This window comes from Corapipo altera, unplaced genomic scaffold, assembly GCF_003945725.1.
Source record: "Corapipo altera isolate COAL_440 unplaced genomic scaffold, ASM394572v1 61281, whole genome shotgun sequence".
NCBI lineage: Eukaryota > Metazoa > Chordata > Aves > Passeriformes > Pipridae > Corapipo > Corapipo altera.
In genome coordinates this window covers 2147996-2165117 of record NW_020884921.1, presented here as the reverse complement: position 1 = coordinate 2165117, position 17122 = coordinate 2147996, and the positions used below count along the sequence as shown (strand labels likewise).

General features: G+C 37.6%; 1 long non-coding RNA gene across 1 annotated transcript in view; it reads right to left on the bottom strand.

The window, feature by feature from the left end:
- The window catches only part of LOC113953599, a 40376-nt gene that overhangs the window by 16103 nt on the left and 7151 nt on the right, over positions 1-17122 (bottom strand). The window contains exon 2 of the long non-coding RNA XR_003529936.1: positions 13715-13785. This is a non-coding gene — a long non-coding RNA (uncharacterized LOC113953599). The remainder of the gene's footprint in view (positions 1-13714; positions 13786-17122) is intronic.

Genomic DNA, 17122 nt, shown 5'->3' with positions numbered 1-17122 from the left:
GTGTGAAAAATATCTGCTTCCTGTGGAAAAATCTCATCATTTTTTCCATAAAAAACAGCCTTCCAAACATGACAATACAGAAATATTTTCCAATAGAAGTCCCCAAGTCCAAGACCTGGGATTTATTGTGTAAAAACTTTGTATGCTCAAGCTTCTCTTTGGGCCAAATTTCCCAGATGGATTGCCTTCCATGATGCAATAAAATTTCACCAAGTCTTTACTGGCTTAAAGAGAAAAGTTTGTGGAATGACATAAAACAAAATATTTGGTGATGGACTTCAGCTGATAGGAAATAATGTATGAAAATTTCCCCTGAAATTCTCCCATGCACTATTTTTTTTTCCAAAGCTTTTCTTGTGTGGCTCATTCTCTACAAATACACTTTTGACAGTTGAAGAGAAACATTGTCCCTTTCTTTAGAAGAAGCCTTCTGTCATATCTCTTATGAACATTTCCTTTTCCTTTGATTTAAAATAATACGACTGCTGTTCTTATGTTCTTATGTTCTCGCAATTTGTGGGTGGATGAGTAGTAGGATCCATAAAATTATACATATTATTCATCTGCTTTAGTTTCCTGAGTTCAATCCTTATTCCAAAGACTTTTATTGATTTATATTTTTCCTACTCTTTCTCCTTTCTTTCTCAACAACCTTCTCTTGTTGTAGTGATATAGTCAGCAGGTTTGATATTTGAACCAGAGATAATGGTAAACAATGATTATTTATTGTTTACTTTTAATTTTAAAAAACAAATTGCACATTTATTTTCAACTAGTATACTTTAAAGTAAATTATTTAAGAGACATTGTTAAGAAAAGATGAGAGAAAGCAGAATCTGGTAGCTCATATATATAGTCAAAGAACCTTCATTTCTTCTCTGATTTATGTGACCTGTTTCACATTTTTCTGATAACACTAAAAGGACTTTAAGCAGTGACATTTCCCCAGAATGTTTGAGTGACATTCTATCATATGTAAAATAAAGTAAAAGCGCTTTTACATCTATAAACAAATAAACTTGTTAAAACAATTATTTATTTAGAATTGTATTTCCTCTAGAACTGCATTTTCTAAAGAAAAAGAGAAGCGGAAGTCAGCAATCTTCCTAATACATGTTTCTTCATGAGCTTCTAGTAACCTCTGGACATGTAGATATGACATATCTCAGGAGGTTAGGTTGGTATTAACATTTTTTCACAGGGGATTATATAAGAATGAGAGTCAAGAGCAAATTTATAAAAGTTAGAACATTTTTAGACTGTTTTCATTTGATTATATGTAAATGGAATAGCAATTTTAAATTTATGTCTTTTTAACTGGTTTACATGTTTCAGTCAAATATACAAATTTCTTGTGAAATATTTATATTAAAATAGACGTATTTAATAATGAATGATAAGTAGTCACTGAACGAGGAAGGTGCAGAGAGGGACACCAAAACCAACCAACGAAAAGATTAAAACCCTAATTTTGTTACTCTTAGGGTAAATTATTCAAGTCCAGCAGTTACCATCATGGATTTTGAGACAAACTCAGACTGGTATTTTCTTTTTTTTTTTTTTTTCTTTTTCTGTTTTTTTCCCGTTATTTATTTCATGAACAAATAGATCTACATGAAATTGGGCTAGTTGTTAAGTATTTAGCAAATAGAAAGCCAAATTCGTTATTTGTTGAATATGATCTATATAGTACTAGTCAGTATATAAGTCATGATGCTACAAAGTTATGATAAAGCATGATTGTCTGCCTCTTTTATTCCTTCAGCAAGTTCACTACACTATCAGTTTTGTGAAATGTCTTGTTATTCTTCTGTTAACTGATGATACTTCATTCCCACAAAACAACTATCAGGGCTAACTATGTTGTAGCTGGACTTCCCATAATAAATGTTATCTACTTGTATTCCTTTATTTTTCCAAGAAAATTGTGGGGTAGATCCTATGCATTGCTAGGGGACAGGACAAGTACAATGAACAAAGCAATTAACTTTTCTTTATTCACTATGACTAAATTATCACCCCCTCAACTATGAAGTCATGATGTGAGAGTTTAGTTTGGAAGGCACCACAAATATAATTTGTGAGCCCTCAGTATACAGTCTGTGCAGCCTTTTGGATCTTTTTACTTTTACACAAAATTCTGAAGATTCAGGGATACAATACAGAGAAAAGTAAGATCGCATCTTCCCCATATTAATTATTGCAATTTACTAGTTACACTAGTATCTTTTGGTTTGTTGTTTTAGTTTTTTCCTTTTTTTTTTTTTTTTGGCAGCTCACAGTTGTAAAACTTTGTAAATTAAGGGAAATAAACAGTGTGTAAAGTACAGCTGATATGGCATAGAGTTTATCCCTTCAGAAAGAAAATTGAATTTATCATTATACATTGGCTTCTTGATGGATTGCCATATAGTTGTTTTTTTCACGAGTTCAGTTTCAATCTTCCTGAAAGATGAAATTAGAATAACCTGTAATAATGAAAATATTGGCACAAAAAATTACTTATTCAATCTAACATGCCTTTGGAGATTATCTTACAGCTATATTTGTAAACTATATACACAGTAATCTGTTCTTCTGTCTAATGCAATTTTGGTCAATCTGAGAATAAAACAGAACAGAAAGTGTCTCAGGGATTGATGGGCAGCAAGAACAACATCCTGAGTGGCAAAAATCTTGCCACAAGCTGCACTGCCTATGGGCCTTGGAAGCTTGCCGACAGTCTCTTTTTAGAATTAAAAAAAAAAAAAAAATTAGTTAGAACATGTTGTTAGTCTACTGGTAAGTAGATATAGATCAATATTTCATTCCTGTGTTTGCATTTTTTTTCCAGCTCAAGTTTGCATATCCAATTGATCTCTCTGCCTGTGTAATTGATCAAAAGAGAGTGTGATGCAAAAGGAGATGACAGAGAGATACGCAAACTCACATGTTATGAAAGGTGGAAGCTATGACATATGGGGTAATTTTCTTGTTCTATTTTCTTGCTGACTGTATTATACAAAAGTGTATGTCACGTTGTCTCATTTCAGTCCTGCCCTGTGTTAATTGTTGCATAACTTTATCATTCAGCATTCTGTGATAAGCTGTCTCCTTTATTTCATGGGCAGTAACAATACTAGTTGCTCAGCAGCGATAATAAAAACATGTCCTAATTTGCCATTATAGTACCCATCCTCACAGACTTCTACACACCGTGTTTCACATGTGTCTGGAAGAAGAAAGACAATGGTATAATTACTAAATTCCAACAATAACTTCTTCTATCTTATGTAACAGTCAGAAATGCCCCTTCATGTCTTCAAATCATGCTGTAAATTCAACTCAGTTATTTAAAAGAAAAAACTGCAATTAAAAGTGTTAAATAAAAAATGAGTAGTTGTGCCCTGACCTCTGACCAAAACTGCTCAAAGTTCACAGGAGTCAAGAAGGACTTGCCTGGCCTATAGATAATGTTGCTTTCTTTTAACAGAAAAGCTTCTTTAGTTCTACATTTAAAAAAGACTCTACACTAAAGATGAAAAAAATAACTATTACAATTAAGATAATCTAATTATTTACAAAATTATTATGCTTTTTTCCTAAAAGTGTATTTCTGATATTCTGTCCACAAATCATCTCTTCACAATTTGAGACAAGGTCCATTCAAGAAAACAACTAATGGTTTATTCTGCTTTTCCGATAGTGAGTGGTCTTATCACCCTGTGTGGCAGCCAAAATTTCACATATCTTTGTGTTCATTCTCTTTCAAAAATAACAGGAAAAGAGATCTGAGAAGCAATTCCTATGTGAGAAGGATTTATCCCATATTCTGGAAAATAAAGCTCATTTTAAGTTGTTACTTAGCAGTAAGTAATGGCTATATGTTTAATGTAATTATATTACATGTTGATTAATATCAATATTAATATTAATATTGCAAGGGACACTGGAGCAGTGTGAGCAGCATAAGTGATGTCAGTGACAGAAGGAAGTAGTAAGGGACATGAGGGATACATGAGGACATGGAGAGGTTTCATCTGAGCAGGGATTTTTCCCCGAGCAGCTCAGACCAGACTCATTTATTGTACGAGTCAGCAAGGGACCCAGACTGCACCCATCAGTGCAGGTGATGTAAACAGGATTAAAAAATCAACCCAGTCAACTTCAGTAGATGCATATGTTGTGCATCTCCCAGTAGGCAGGAATGTGGCAGCATGGTGACCATCAGCAAAAAGTCATATCCTCTGCTTCTCCAGAGTTTCTAGTACCCAGTAGAACCCATGCAGACACACAGACAAAGCACCTGTCAGGACATGCAACCACTTAGGTTTCATGCACAGGATATGCCTGAAGATAGAGGATGACATGAAGCACACCTCTGGGATCTAATGTAATCGGGTAAATGAACTGTTCTGCTTGACGATTGAGCTTTGGGAAGAGGAGAGCAGACTGATGAGCCTTTCAGAGTCTGAGAAGGAGGTGAACCAATGGTCTGACATTTCTGTTACACACAAATCAATTCTATATGGGTAGGGTAAGTCCAGTGTCTGTTTTGTGTCAAGATTAAGATGGTATTACAAGGGATAAGGAGGGAAGCAAATTAATATTGGAGCTGTAAGAGGAACATCTGCTTACCCTCTCAGATACCTTTACAGAATAGGTATCAGGTTCTGTGAGTGGTAGAGGAAGGACATGACAAAATAGAAAAGGAGAAATTTGTGCAAGCATTCTCACTGAGGCCAGATCAACTAATCTCTTGAGTCAAGAGCTGCATTAAGACTAACACTGAGAAGAAATGTCAAGTTATGATCATCGGTGATTCCCTCCTCAGCAGAATGAAGGCATCCACCTGCAGATTGGATCACCTTTCCAGGGAAGTTTGCTGACTCCCTGGGGCCTGAATCAGGGGTGTCACCAGACAACTCATAAACTCCTGCTCTTTCACATGGGTACAGATTATGATGCAATAACAAATCTAAGGTCAATCAAAAGAGATTCCAGGGCCTTGGAATAAATCATTAAGGAACACAAGCAGTGTTTTCCTCATTCTTCCCACTAATGGGAGGAGACATTGGAAGGCTGCAAGACTCATTTGTGAATAGAGAAGGATTCATGGGATATGTGTGGGTAGCTTGGCAGTCTTGGCCATGGTGATCAAGAGGCTGAGATTATTAATTGTTATAGGTTATAAAATCCCATAGGGGAATTTTTCTTCCTCTGCTCCACTGTAAGAAAAAAAAACCAAACAGAGTGAGTGGGGGGGAAGGGAGTCAATTAGCTTTACAAAAGATCTGGCTGAATTCCTAGCTAATGGCCAATCAGAGGCTGGGGGGAAAGGGCAGGAGTTTTTTGGGGGGTTGCTGGCACTCCTCAGAGGGGAGAGGTGATAGACTGTGGAGTTGGCTCTGTAGAATGGAGACAGAGTCTGTGTGGAGGCATTCTTTGGAGAAAAAACCTGGAAGCCAGGTTTTTCTGGCTTCTCGTCCTGGTGAAGCCAATCACTGGTCTCGGCTGGCTTTGCACACTGCCTCGTGACTCCAGGCAGAGCCTACTGTGTTTTCATCGGAGAGCTCTGTACTCACTGAAGGAGAGAGAAGAGGAGCCTTGAGACACCATCATCTGGGAACAACAGACAACACAGAGAACTGCAGGCTCTGTACCTCCAGTGATCCAACAGCACCCCTGCAGGCCACAATTAGGACTGTACTAAAAGGCAGAGAAGTATTCAGACCTTTTTCTTTTGTTTGAAGGGGACTTTTGGGTACAGGACTATTGTCTAGTTTTTTGTATTCTGTCACTGTTCTTTTCAACATACATATATCTTTTAATAAAGGGTTGTTATTTCTTCTGTTTTTTCCACACTTCCTCGATTAAAACCCCTTAATTTTGAATTTACAATTGCTGAGAGAGAAAAGTTTGGTCTATCTCATAACTCATCCTCTTTAGCAAACATTCCAGTCTCATCAGACTGAGACATTAATTTTTAGAGTAAAGGAAAAAAGATAAGCAGTTGTTACTCTGGATTGCAAAAGAGCAAACATTAAGCTATTCAGAGAGCTACTTAGCAGTGTCCTCTGGGAATCTATTTATGAGGGCCTGTGTGCCCACGAGTACTGATCAGTTTTTAAGAACCACCTTTTAAAAGCATAGAAGAAGACAACTCTGTCATGGTGCAAATCAAGCAAGCAGGGCAACAGACCAGATTTGCTGAACGAGGGACTCCTCCTGGAACTCAGGAGGAAAAGGAAATCATATGGTATCTGAAAGGGAGGTCAGGCTTTGCAAGAAGATTACAGAACCCTGGTTTGCATATCCAGGAAGAAGTCAAAAAATAGAAAAGCAATGAAATAACTTTTTTGCTATTCCAGTCAAATATAACAATATGGTATCTCTCTGACTACCTCTTTTAATAGCACCAAATAAGCACTTGAATTAGACTTGTGTTTAAACACATCCGTAATACCAATATAGCTCTTTACCTTCCTCTCTTTTTTACAAAAGTTCATAAATGTTAATATTTGTCAACAAAAGAATAACTGTGACTCTCTAAAACTGTTTTGGATTGTATTTTGCTGTCCTTTCTCTGTATTTGGCTTTTATTAATTTTTCACTCATTTTTTCAAATTATTAGCTTTGATTTCTCTTTCATATTTGGTGAGAAATATTAATAATCCTGATTGTAAATATACCAAAAAGTTAACACTGCATTTGCTTAATATGCAAAAGGAGAATATGGAATGGAATTTTACATGAATTAATGCCTGAATATAAGAATAGCATTAGAATCCAAGAGAGATGTTAAAATTGAAAAATACAGTTATAAACACTGATATTTTGACTCAAAAGTTCTGAATTACAAAATTTAAAGTCAGACTGTATTAGAATTCTTTGCATTGTCAAGGTCAGTATGTAACACATTTGCCACTTTGGAAAATCTGATCTCCATCAGATCTTGACCTATCTATTACTATTTTAATGTAAATTCATCCACCAAATAACAAATAGAAAAAAAATCATTGTCATCATTATTTTTCTTGTGACTACCAAAAACATCTACAATGCATAATGTAGTATGGAATTTGAAAGGAAAGTGTGGTTAAAAATAAGATTAATAATCTAAAGTTATGATATGTCACTATTGCTATGACATAATCAACAAAGAGATCTTTATATATAATAAAATATACTCCTATCACTTGAAGTGTCTCAGAATTTACCAATCGCCGTGACCAAATCCAACTTTTTAAAAAAATCAAATGAGAAATTTGGCCTAATGTGTTTTTTATAATTAAATACAACATTTTAAAATAATTTATTATATTATTTCTTTTATAGTTTATTCATTTAGGTTTCAATAATAAATTAATTTTCTGAGAGTTTATCTTCTTTGACATCAATCAAGATCTAAGGAAGAATACTCAAAACCAAGATGATGATTCATTTTTAAAATTTTATTTTAAATTATTCAATTAGTGAAATAATAGAATGTAGTTAGTTAGTGATTAAAATGCTGGTTTATCAAGTGTTACCACAAATTCAATGAAACTGCAAAGTAATTCTAAAGCAAGTTTTGGCCTAACAATAATCTCCTGCATACAGAAAGGGTGCTGGAATTGTTGCCTAAAGAGACAATGGAGAAAAAAACTGCAGGCCAATTTAGTGTATAAGATAAGATAAAAAGTGGCTCCTTTAATCAGCCTACAGGCCCAGAGAATACACATAACATGCATGCACCCAGACAGTGGTTCTATGATTTTATGACGAGGTCCATCCAATCCCAAATCTGTCCATCACCAATTCTGCCCAGTTCTATTCACCGACATACCCCTTTTGGAACTGGTTATGGGAGTGTGTGAGACCCCTTCTTTCTCATCTTCATTTTCTTCACAGTACGTATAGTCCTCAGAGTTCCTCAAAAGTTCTGGGCTTGAAGGTCTGTCGTGATTTGACTCGTATAGCCTCCCCTGGGGCTGGAGATAATTAATCCCAAGTAAGTTTCTGATGCAAGGTCAATGGAGAGCTGTGGTTCGACCCTACAAAATTAGCATATTACAACAGACCAGAAGGGAAGCTGTTGGCAGAGAGAATCAGAGCCGTGAGGCAGCTGACGGGAGGTCCCCGGTTTGGGGGTGTCCCTAGGCCCCCCGCAGCCCCAGCGCTATGGCCAGGGCTGTGGCAGTTCCTCAGTGTTTCCCCCCTGTGAGCGGGGCAGACAGGAGCGGTGATCATGGTGAAGCAGAGCAGAAAGAATTCCAGGTAGAGGAGAGAGAAACTTCAAGCAGTCTCACTGCCACCTCCCCCACAATGACGGGAGAGGGAGCAATCCGAGTTGAGACTGGAACAATGGAGAGATGGGTCGAGGGGCTTGGAGGTGCCCTACGTGTGGTCTGGACAAGGGCAGCCGAAAACCTAAGGACAAGGAATGTGGGGAATGCCTCCCCCTTGCCACGTGGCAAGTCGAGCTGATGCTGCAACTGAGATAGAGAGATTCCAAACCAAGTAGGTTTTTTCCGGGTAAGGACTTTGATGAAAGCTATTTGGGGTATAAGACTGAGCAAAAACCCAGAAAATCCTGCAAGCTGGGGAGAAGAGTGGACTCGAAGTGGAGAAGTTCCTGAATCTTACTCCATAGGAGGAACTTTCACGAAGCAGGGGGAAAGGACTCAAAAGCTAACTCTCTGTAGCTTGTGATGCAGACCTGGTGAAGCAAGTGTTCCCTTGCAGTCCAGGAGGAGACCTCAGCACAGGCTGAGAAGCTGGTGGGGTGTAGAAGACCCCTTCCCCCATACCCCAATGAGAGAGAGAGTTTAGCTATTGCCTGAAGGTTTTTCTTCTGAACTGATGTGGGAGGGCACACGGGGTGGTAGAAATAGTGTTAATACTGTGTATTTATTTGCTTTTTAGTTTCTATAGTTTTTATTCTGTTAGTAATAAATTTTGATATAAGTCCCCCATGCTCAGTTGTGCCCATCTGAAAACTTCTCTTACACTGAAACAATTGTGGGAGGCTTGGAAATTGGGGGTTTGGGAGCTTTTAAACCACGAAAAGGTCGTTGTGTCTGTGTGATATCTTCTGGTCCAGGCCTTAGGGTGTTTTTTTGCAATTCTACTTTGAAGACTAAACACACTAAAGGAATTTAGAGGGATTGATATGGAATGGGGTAATAGAGCTGGGTATGTGTAGCTATTATGCTACAGGATAAGGGATGTAATACAGCTGCATTAAAATCTACATTTACTACACAACTATTTCTAAAATCTACAAAAGTTAAAAAATCCAAGATCTGAGACATCAGAATGACAGAACTGCTGCAGACTAGTCTGCCATTCCTGTCTATAGAATTTGCTCCACATCCAAAAGTCTAAAACCTTTCATACTGGATACTTTCTCTATTAGTGTTTTAAAAAGAGAAAAAAAAGGAAGTAAATAGATAAATAAAATAAAAGAACTCTTAAAATGGATCTTACTTTGCAGAGGGAATTTGGTCTAGCTCATTTTTAGATATTATGTTATATGATGAATATATTTGCAAATATCTCTCTGTGATCAAGTCAGAAGTTGTATTCTAGTATTCTCCTCTGTAAAGTTATCTCAATAGGGAAAGATTACACATAGTTTTGTCATGGAATTGCCAGAGATAGCAAAAGGGTTACACACTCCAAGCAAAACTGATTGTATAACCCAGCCTCTCTCAAGTTCCATGATGATGTTTTAGCCTCAGACCTACATTGTCCATCATTCATTTTCCCCATCACAACAACTCAGGTCAGAATTATATCACATCTTCTGAAAAAAACACCAAACAAAAACCAAAAATCAAAACACTGTTGCAAGTGGAATTTAATTTATTTTCAAGTGTTTATAGAGATATGTATATGGGTCCTCTTAAACCATCTTGTCCGGGAGCTGCTTTATGCTGATGACACCGCCCTTGTCGCTCACACAGAAGCAGTTCTGCAGCGTTTAACATCCTGCTTTGCAGACGCTGCCAAACTTTTTGAGTTGGAAGTCAGCTTAAAGAAGACAGAAGTTCTCCATCAACCAGCACCTCAGGAAGCCCCCCATCATCCCCATATCACCATTGGCCAATCAGAACTCAAATCAGTCCAGCAGTTTAATTACCTAGGCAACCTCATCTCCTCGGATGGTAAGATTGATGGGGAGATAGACAACAGGTTAGCAAAGGCATACAGTGCTTTCGGAAGGCTTTATAAAAGAGTTTGGTGTAATAAACACTTGAAGAATAGTACAAAGATCAGTGTTTAGAGAGCCATAGTGCTGTCTACTCTCTTATACGGATCCGAATCATGGGTCATCTACTGTCACCACCTGCGTATCCTACAATGCTTCCATCAACGCTGTCTCTGTACAATCCTAAACATCCACTGGGCAGATTATGTGACCAATGCATCTGTTCTAGAACAAGCAGCAGTCACAAGTATTGAGGCCATGTTGCTGAGAATACAGCTGCGATGGGCAGGGTACGTCTCAAGGATGAAGGACCACTGCCTCCCTGAGATCTTGCTTTATGGTGAACTTGCCGCTGGCTACCGCAAGAGAGGAGCCCCGAAGAGGAGATACAAGGACTCCCTGAAACAACATCTCGGCCTTGGCCATATTGATCACCATAACTGGTCTACTCTGGCCTCCAGTCGGGAGGCCTGGAGACACACTATCTATAACGCTGCTGATGCCTTTGAGAAAGCACGCAGGTTCACTCTTGAGGAGAAAAGACAACGCAGAATTGTGTCTTGCAGAATATACCACCTAAGGAGTCTTTCTGCTGTGCCTTTTTCAACCGGTTGTACCTATCTCGTATTGGCCTTTTTAGCCATCAGCACGCTTGTAACAAACGTGGGTAGAGCCCTTCCCAAATCTTCATTCGTGAAACCTAGCCATGAGATGAGATATAGGTCCTAAAAAGTTTTAAACTGTTTTTATCAAACCCCATGATTTTCTGATGGGTTCCCTCTTTTACCCTTCCATTTCTCTCCTCATCCCACAAAGGCAGGAGAAATGAGTGAGTGTCTGTGTGATATTTAGTTGCTGAGTGGAGTTAAATCAAAATATACAGTGAGGGAAAGATGCAGAGTCACCATTTCTGTGGATGTTGAAATCCCTTGTGGAAGAGCAGCATTTGTTTGTTTCATAGCACATGGCACTGCGTGTTCCAGATTTCAACTACTTGCCTCATCTGTCTGTCCCATTAATAAAAAAACCCTATCTGTATCACTGTAAAATGTGTTCTTTTGTTTCCCGCATTTCTTCCCTACATTTTCAGTTCAAAAAGCATTTTCACACTACTCCTTGTTTCTTTCTACCTTATATTTGGTATTTTGATAGTAGTAGAATTCCCACATACATCTGCAGCAGTAAACTAGATTACTGTAGGAAGAGAAGGTGAGAAATATATTACCCAATATTCTTTCAGGAGAAAAAGTGGAAAGAGACTGGGAAAAAGATCAGTGAACTCAATAAAGATGAATTAGTCAAGTTATGAAAAGAAAGGAACCAAAACACCAAAATGGTATTACCTGCTTTGTCAGCTAAGGTCAGACAAATTAACACTGCCTAGACCAAGAGGGGATTCCTGGATTTTTTTAACCATTTTAAACAGTGCTTGAAATGCATTTTTATAGCTAACTTAAGTGCATTTCTCTCGATTTCTTTTTTATTTCTGGTAATGCCATGTTGCTTTGTTTTCTGTCATTTAGACCACTCTATGTTTACCTTGTGGGCTGAATAGTTACTACCAACTCTATAAGGTGAATCACTCCATTTTACAGAGAACTAGCTGTTCCTTGGGATAGAAGGAAAAGTTAGAGAAACAAACAGTGTCAAGAATGAAGATGTGACTGATTTTCATATTTTCAGGGTGATACAGGGGAAAGACGTGCCTTTCCCTTAGTACCAACTAAAGCCTTACTCTCTGGACAGGAAGGGATTTTGCACACCAGGGGAGCATCAGACCATTTTTCTTCTGTGGCTTTCACTCTGTGTTTAACAGAAACTAGGATACTAGGAAAATCTGTGCCTTCCAAGGCTTCACAAAAAAACCAAGGATCCTTGACTTGTGACTATATATCCTTCCTAAATATAATTTATATATCTATATGTGTGAATATATGTATGCCTATGTACATACGTACGCATATAAAAAGTGGACGATTTCTCTTCACAAGTTTTAGTAACCTGTTGACCTATGAACGATTCTTATTTAGATACCAAAAACATAGTAAGCTTAGATAAATAGCATAAGAAATCTATCCTTTGCTTTTCCATAATGTATCAGTGACATTACTCAAAAGCATAATACATGTACAATACTCCCTTGTCTGTCTAGGAGGCCACATAAATGTTAAATGCAGTAGAGATGAAGACTGAAATGAAAAGTGAAAAATATTCATTGGCAATAGCTTATGGAATGGGATTAACAAGAAAGAAATGAAAGGAATCCTTAACATGTGTCTAAGGTCTGCTCAACTTACAATCATCAGATTCTTCTTTTCATCTTAGAAAATATTGAAAGCAAAAATCATTAGCTGAAGCAAATCTTGGGAAAGGTGAATAGATCTTAATTTTTATTAATATTACTGCTGTAATATACTGAAATTGAGATATGCAGTTGTTTTAGTTCAGTTTAAGACTGGCATCAATAGCAGACTAATTTTGAAAGGAAAAGTTGTGTATTTCCCATATGAATGACTTAAGAGTGTAACTGTTAGTAGACTTATGAAAAAGGCTATTCACTACAATGACAATATTCTAGACATGTACCAAAGTCTGTAATCAAGTCTTTTCTTTTAAGGGGATTTTTGTTTGGTTGTTTTTTTGTTGTTTGGCTTTTTTGGCTATGTTCTCACAGAAAGCAAATGTGATCTTTGTGACTTTAATGCATATGGATTTTCTATACAGTTTTAAAAACCCTACTGTTCTCCTGAACTCAATATATTTCCAAAAGCAACTTGAAGGAAGGTGCAATGAATTTATCTGAGGTTCTTTCTGGTAAAACTAACTGCTCTCTGTACTGAGCACTTCTGTCTCTGAAGTTTCATGAAGCCAGAAGGAAACCAAGCTAGAATGTCAAGCCTTTGCGTCCACTGGGACAGTTGTCCATAAATAAAAGTTGCTATTATTTAGTGTTCTTTTTGTATTTTCCTCTCTAGTTTAATAAACTGTTCAGAAGTAATCTTTGTTTTTCCAGATAAAAGTAAATTAAAGTTATCAGGAGTCACCAGCCTGAAAAACGGAGGATGATAGATTATGGTCACACAAAGCATATATTTCTGAACAGTAATTTGGTGGATAGTAATTTATTTGTTTTTAATATTAATAGTTTATTTTATTATACTATACTTTTAATTGCTTTTTAGTATGAAACACTAAATGTCTGAGTCCTGAATACTTAATTCCTGCCAAAGGAAGTATAATTCTCTGTGTCAAAATTTAACTTACTGCTCACAGATATGGTCCACTTTTTATTCCTGCTTCATGACTGTCCTCATGAAGGAGCAAATTGAGACTTTATGAAGTCTCCTACTAAAGAAGTGCTTCACAAGCTCCTCAGGAAAACTCAGGTGTTAAATGCTCATCATTGTCTGCCATCAGTCAGGGAATGAGTGTCATGGTGGTTAGCAGCAGTCGTCAGAAGCCCTTCCAGAATGAAGACTGTGTTCCTGTCTTCCAAACCACACAGTAGCTGCAGGTATATTCTACTGCCCTTAAGCTTACCTGAGACAATATTTTGGAGCTCTATGATGTCCCAGCATGCTCCTGTATTCTGACTTTCTGTCAAAGGATATCTAAAAAAGGTATATTGCTTTAATATTAACCAATTACTTTATAATTACTTGTAAGAAGACAGGTTAAGGTAAAAGCAAATTAAAACTACCTGCCATATCGAGTTACAAAGATTTTTAAATATACAGATGACATAAAAGAGGAGAAAATTATTTTCTCTGTTTATCCCAATGTCAAATATGAAACAACCTCTCTCCTCTTGTTTTACCCAGATGAGGATCTGTAGATAAATAACTGGAGTAAGGTTTTTGTACCTCTTCAATACCAACTCTGTTATCACTAAAAAGAGCATCTGGCTGGGAAAGAATGTAATTCTTTATACTCACAGTCTTGTTTGTGATTTATTCCAGGTTTCATTTAGATTCTAATCTTCCCAGTCTCATTTTGTTTCTGAGATTATTGATATTTAGTTTATTTCAGTTTCAGGCCTGTCATCTTGGATTATGTATAGACAGTTTATCTGCTCATATCTGTCATCTTAACAAATCTTTCACTCTAGAACTGGGTGCAACTCTTCTTCTCCTGCTATGGCAATCCTGAGAAAAACCTTTCCATAGACCACTTTACATAAATATGCAAATCAACAACAGTACTTTCCCTGATAATTACTTATTATAACCAGACAGAAGAGTTATTCACCACTCTGGAGCAATAACCTCTTTGAAATCTTTAACCGATTATGTTTTTATAGACAAATGAAGTACAAAAAGCACATTTAATTCAGATCACCCACTGAAATAATGTTTGAATTCTCCAAGCCTAGAGGGTGAAACTGCAGAAGTCTTGTAGACTATTTAAGACTTTTCTCTTTTACCATAGTTTTTCACACATATTTCTATATCAACTACAAAATCAAATGAAGGTTTCCGAAGATTATACAGACTCAATGAGTGCAAAAAACACTATTGTCTTATACACTATAATAATATGCTTCCACGTAATGGATAATATCCTTATTCATAACATGGTAAAAGACAGAGATGAGGCAGGTTAAGAAAGGAAACTGAATGTGGGTTCCTTCAACTTTGACTCTTCCCGCCTCTCTCTTTCTCCCTTCACTTACTATGAGACAAGGAAGGTCAGTACAATAATGGAAGACAATAAACATTGTGACCTAGTCATTGAGATAAATTCTGTAATACCCCAAAAATATACACCATGTACTATTTTCTGGAAATGTTTTTCACCCTCTACCTACTCTCTAAGAGCAACATTCCACTCTTCTCTTGGATGTTTTGCTGAAAGCCAGACAAGAGTTGGATTTTGTCTTCTTCAGCAGATGTTGTGTGACAGAAGAAATATTGCTGTTTGCCCAAAGCATGCATTCTCATGTTAAGCCTGATATCAAACGTCTGATGTTTACATATATTTTTACTCCATGTTGGTAGAAATAAAACATTCTATACCAGCTATCAAATGAAATTTTACTTTCAGGATTTTTGAAAAAATAACGGAACTGGTGAAATTTCAATGAAAAATGGTGTAGTGGTTTGAACCTTGTTTTCCCCCAGAGGCTGAAAAGTGGTAACCCCCAGGGGTGGAAACCCCTGGAAGTTTTGAAGTTCTGTCCAATGAGCACTCCTGCAGAAATGTAAACATATCACAAGCAACCGGAAGAGGAGTTGTAGGTTAGTAGTTGAAGAAGTAGCCACGTTGTAGAGCCACGAGGAGAGGGGCTCTGAGCCCCTCAGGGCCTCTGAGGCCCCCCAGCCCCAGTTGGGGGCTACAGAGACTTGGAACAGTGTTAAGCTGGACTATGTGTCTGTAGCTGTGAGCTGGGAGATGTTTTCCATCATGAGTGAGCAGAGACAGAGCAGCAGCGGTGGCAGCATCCAGAGGTTTGGACATACAGCAGCGGAGAGAGAGAGAGAGAGAGATAAGAAGCTCGGTCGTCCTGAGAGCTGAGCCAGGACGGTGGGGGAGGTTGGCCTTGGGGGGCCCTCCCTTGCTGCAAGCTACAAAGAAGCTCGCAGCCTGAGGCAGGGCACAGAGGCCCTGCAAGGAACTTGAATCTCCTGGAGATACCAGACCGTCACAAAGACCCCCTGCGTCTCGTGATATGACATGGTGAAACGGCCTTTGTCTGGGGTTATGAAGCCCACGGAAGAGAAGACCCCTCACTTGAAAGATGACGGGGCCGAGGGGCTTGGATATCCCCTCGTGAGTGCTGGCAGAGATCCAGCAACAGCTGCATGCATGAGAGAGAGAGATAGACTGCTTCTGCTACTCTGAAGAAGCTGCTGCCCTGAGAGACTGGAAGGGATCTGTTCTTCTTTCCCTCTTGGACTTTTATTTGGAGGGGAGAAGAGATCTGATCCATTGCAAATACTATATGTCATGGTAGAGATAGTTGTGATCGTGTGTATAATGTGTTATAGTATTTATTTGTACAGTTATTGTAATATATTCCCTTTCTCCCACTTTGAGTCTGGTTGTGTTTTGTCTGGAAAAACCCATCTCACATTAGGTTGAGATGTGGGAGGGGGGATGGAGCTAGGGAATTGGATTTTGGGGCTATCTCAAACCATGACAAATGGGCTTAGAAATACATTGACACAGTGAAAATTCCAACTTCCTTACACAAATTTTAGCTGAGCTAATAATTGCCTAGTACATATGTAATGCATGATCAATTGCAGTTTTCTTGTATAAAATGCATTATAATATACAGAAAAACTAAACAAATTGACAGCTCTAAGATTATGCTTACTTTAATGCACACTTCATCTTACATTTTAAATGACTCAATAATAGGGTCCATAAGTTCTTTTTAAGCCTACTTTATTGATGTGATATAGATTTAAATGAGTGACACGTCTTAAAAAGGAATATGGTCATGTGTAGATTACAGTATAAAACTTGTTCACTAGACTTTGAGAAAAAATCATGTAACTTAAAACTGATGCAGTGCATTCCAATAATTTCACTTTTGGTAATAAAATTTTAACCAATACAGTATACACTTCAGCCAAGCTAGGTCTTGCTACCAGTCAATGGTCAAGATAAATTCATCCAGTGGAAGCACCAGAGGCTACAATGTATGCATGCCTCTCCAAATGAGTTTGAATTCAACAGTTTGTTTTACAAAAAAAGCTGCAGGTTTTCTTTTAACTTGTCTCACTTCTCATAAAAAGGACATTTTTCTATGCAAAAATAGAATTTTCTGTCTCTGCCTTATTGGAAAAATAAAATTCCAAGTCAGCTCAGTGAAAGCTGCTTTGATTATTTTACACTGAAACAGCGTAATACCAACACCTAAAGATAATCGATACTCAGTAAAAAATACTGCTCAGTAGGATTGAGTTGCTCTTTGTGCTTTTACTTTTTACTTTTTACTTT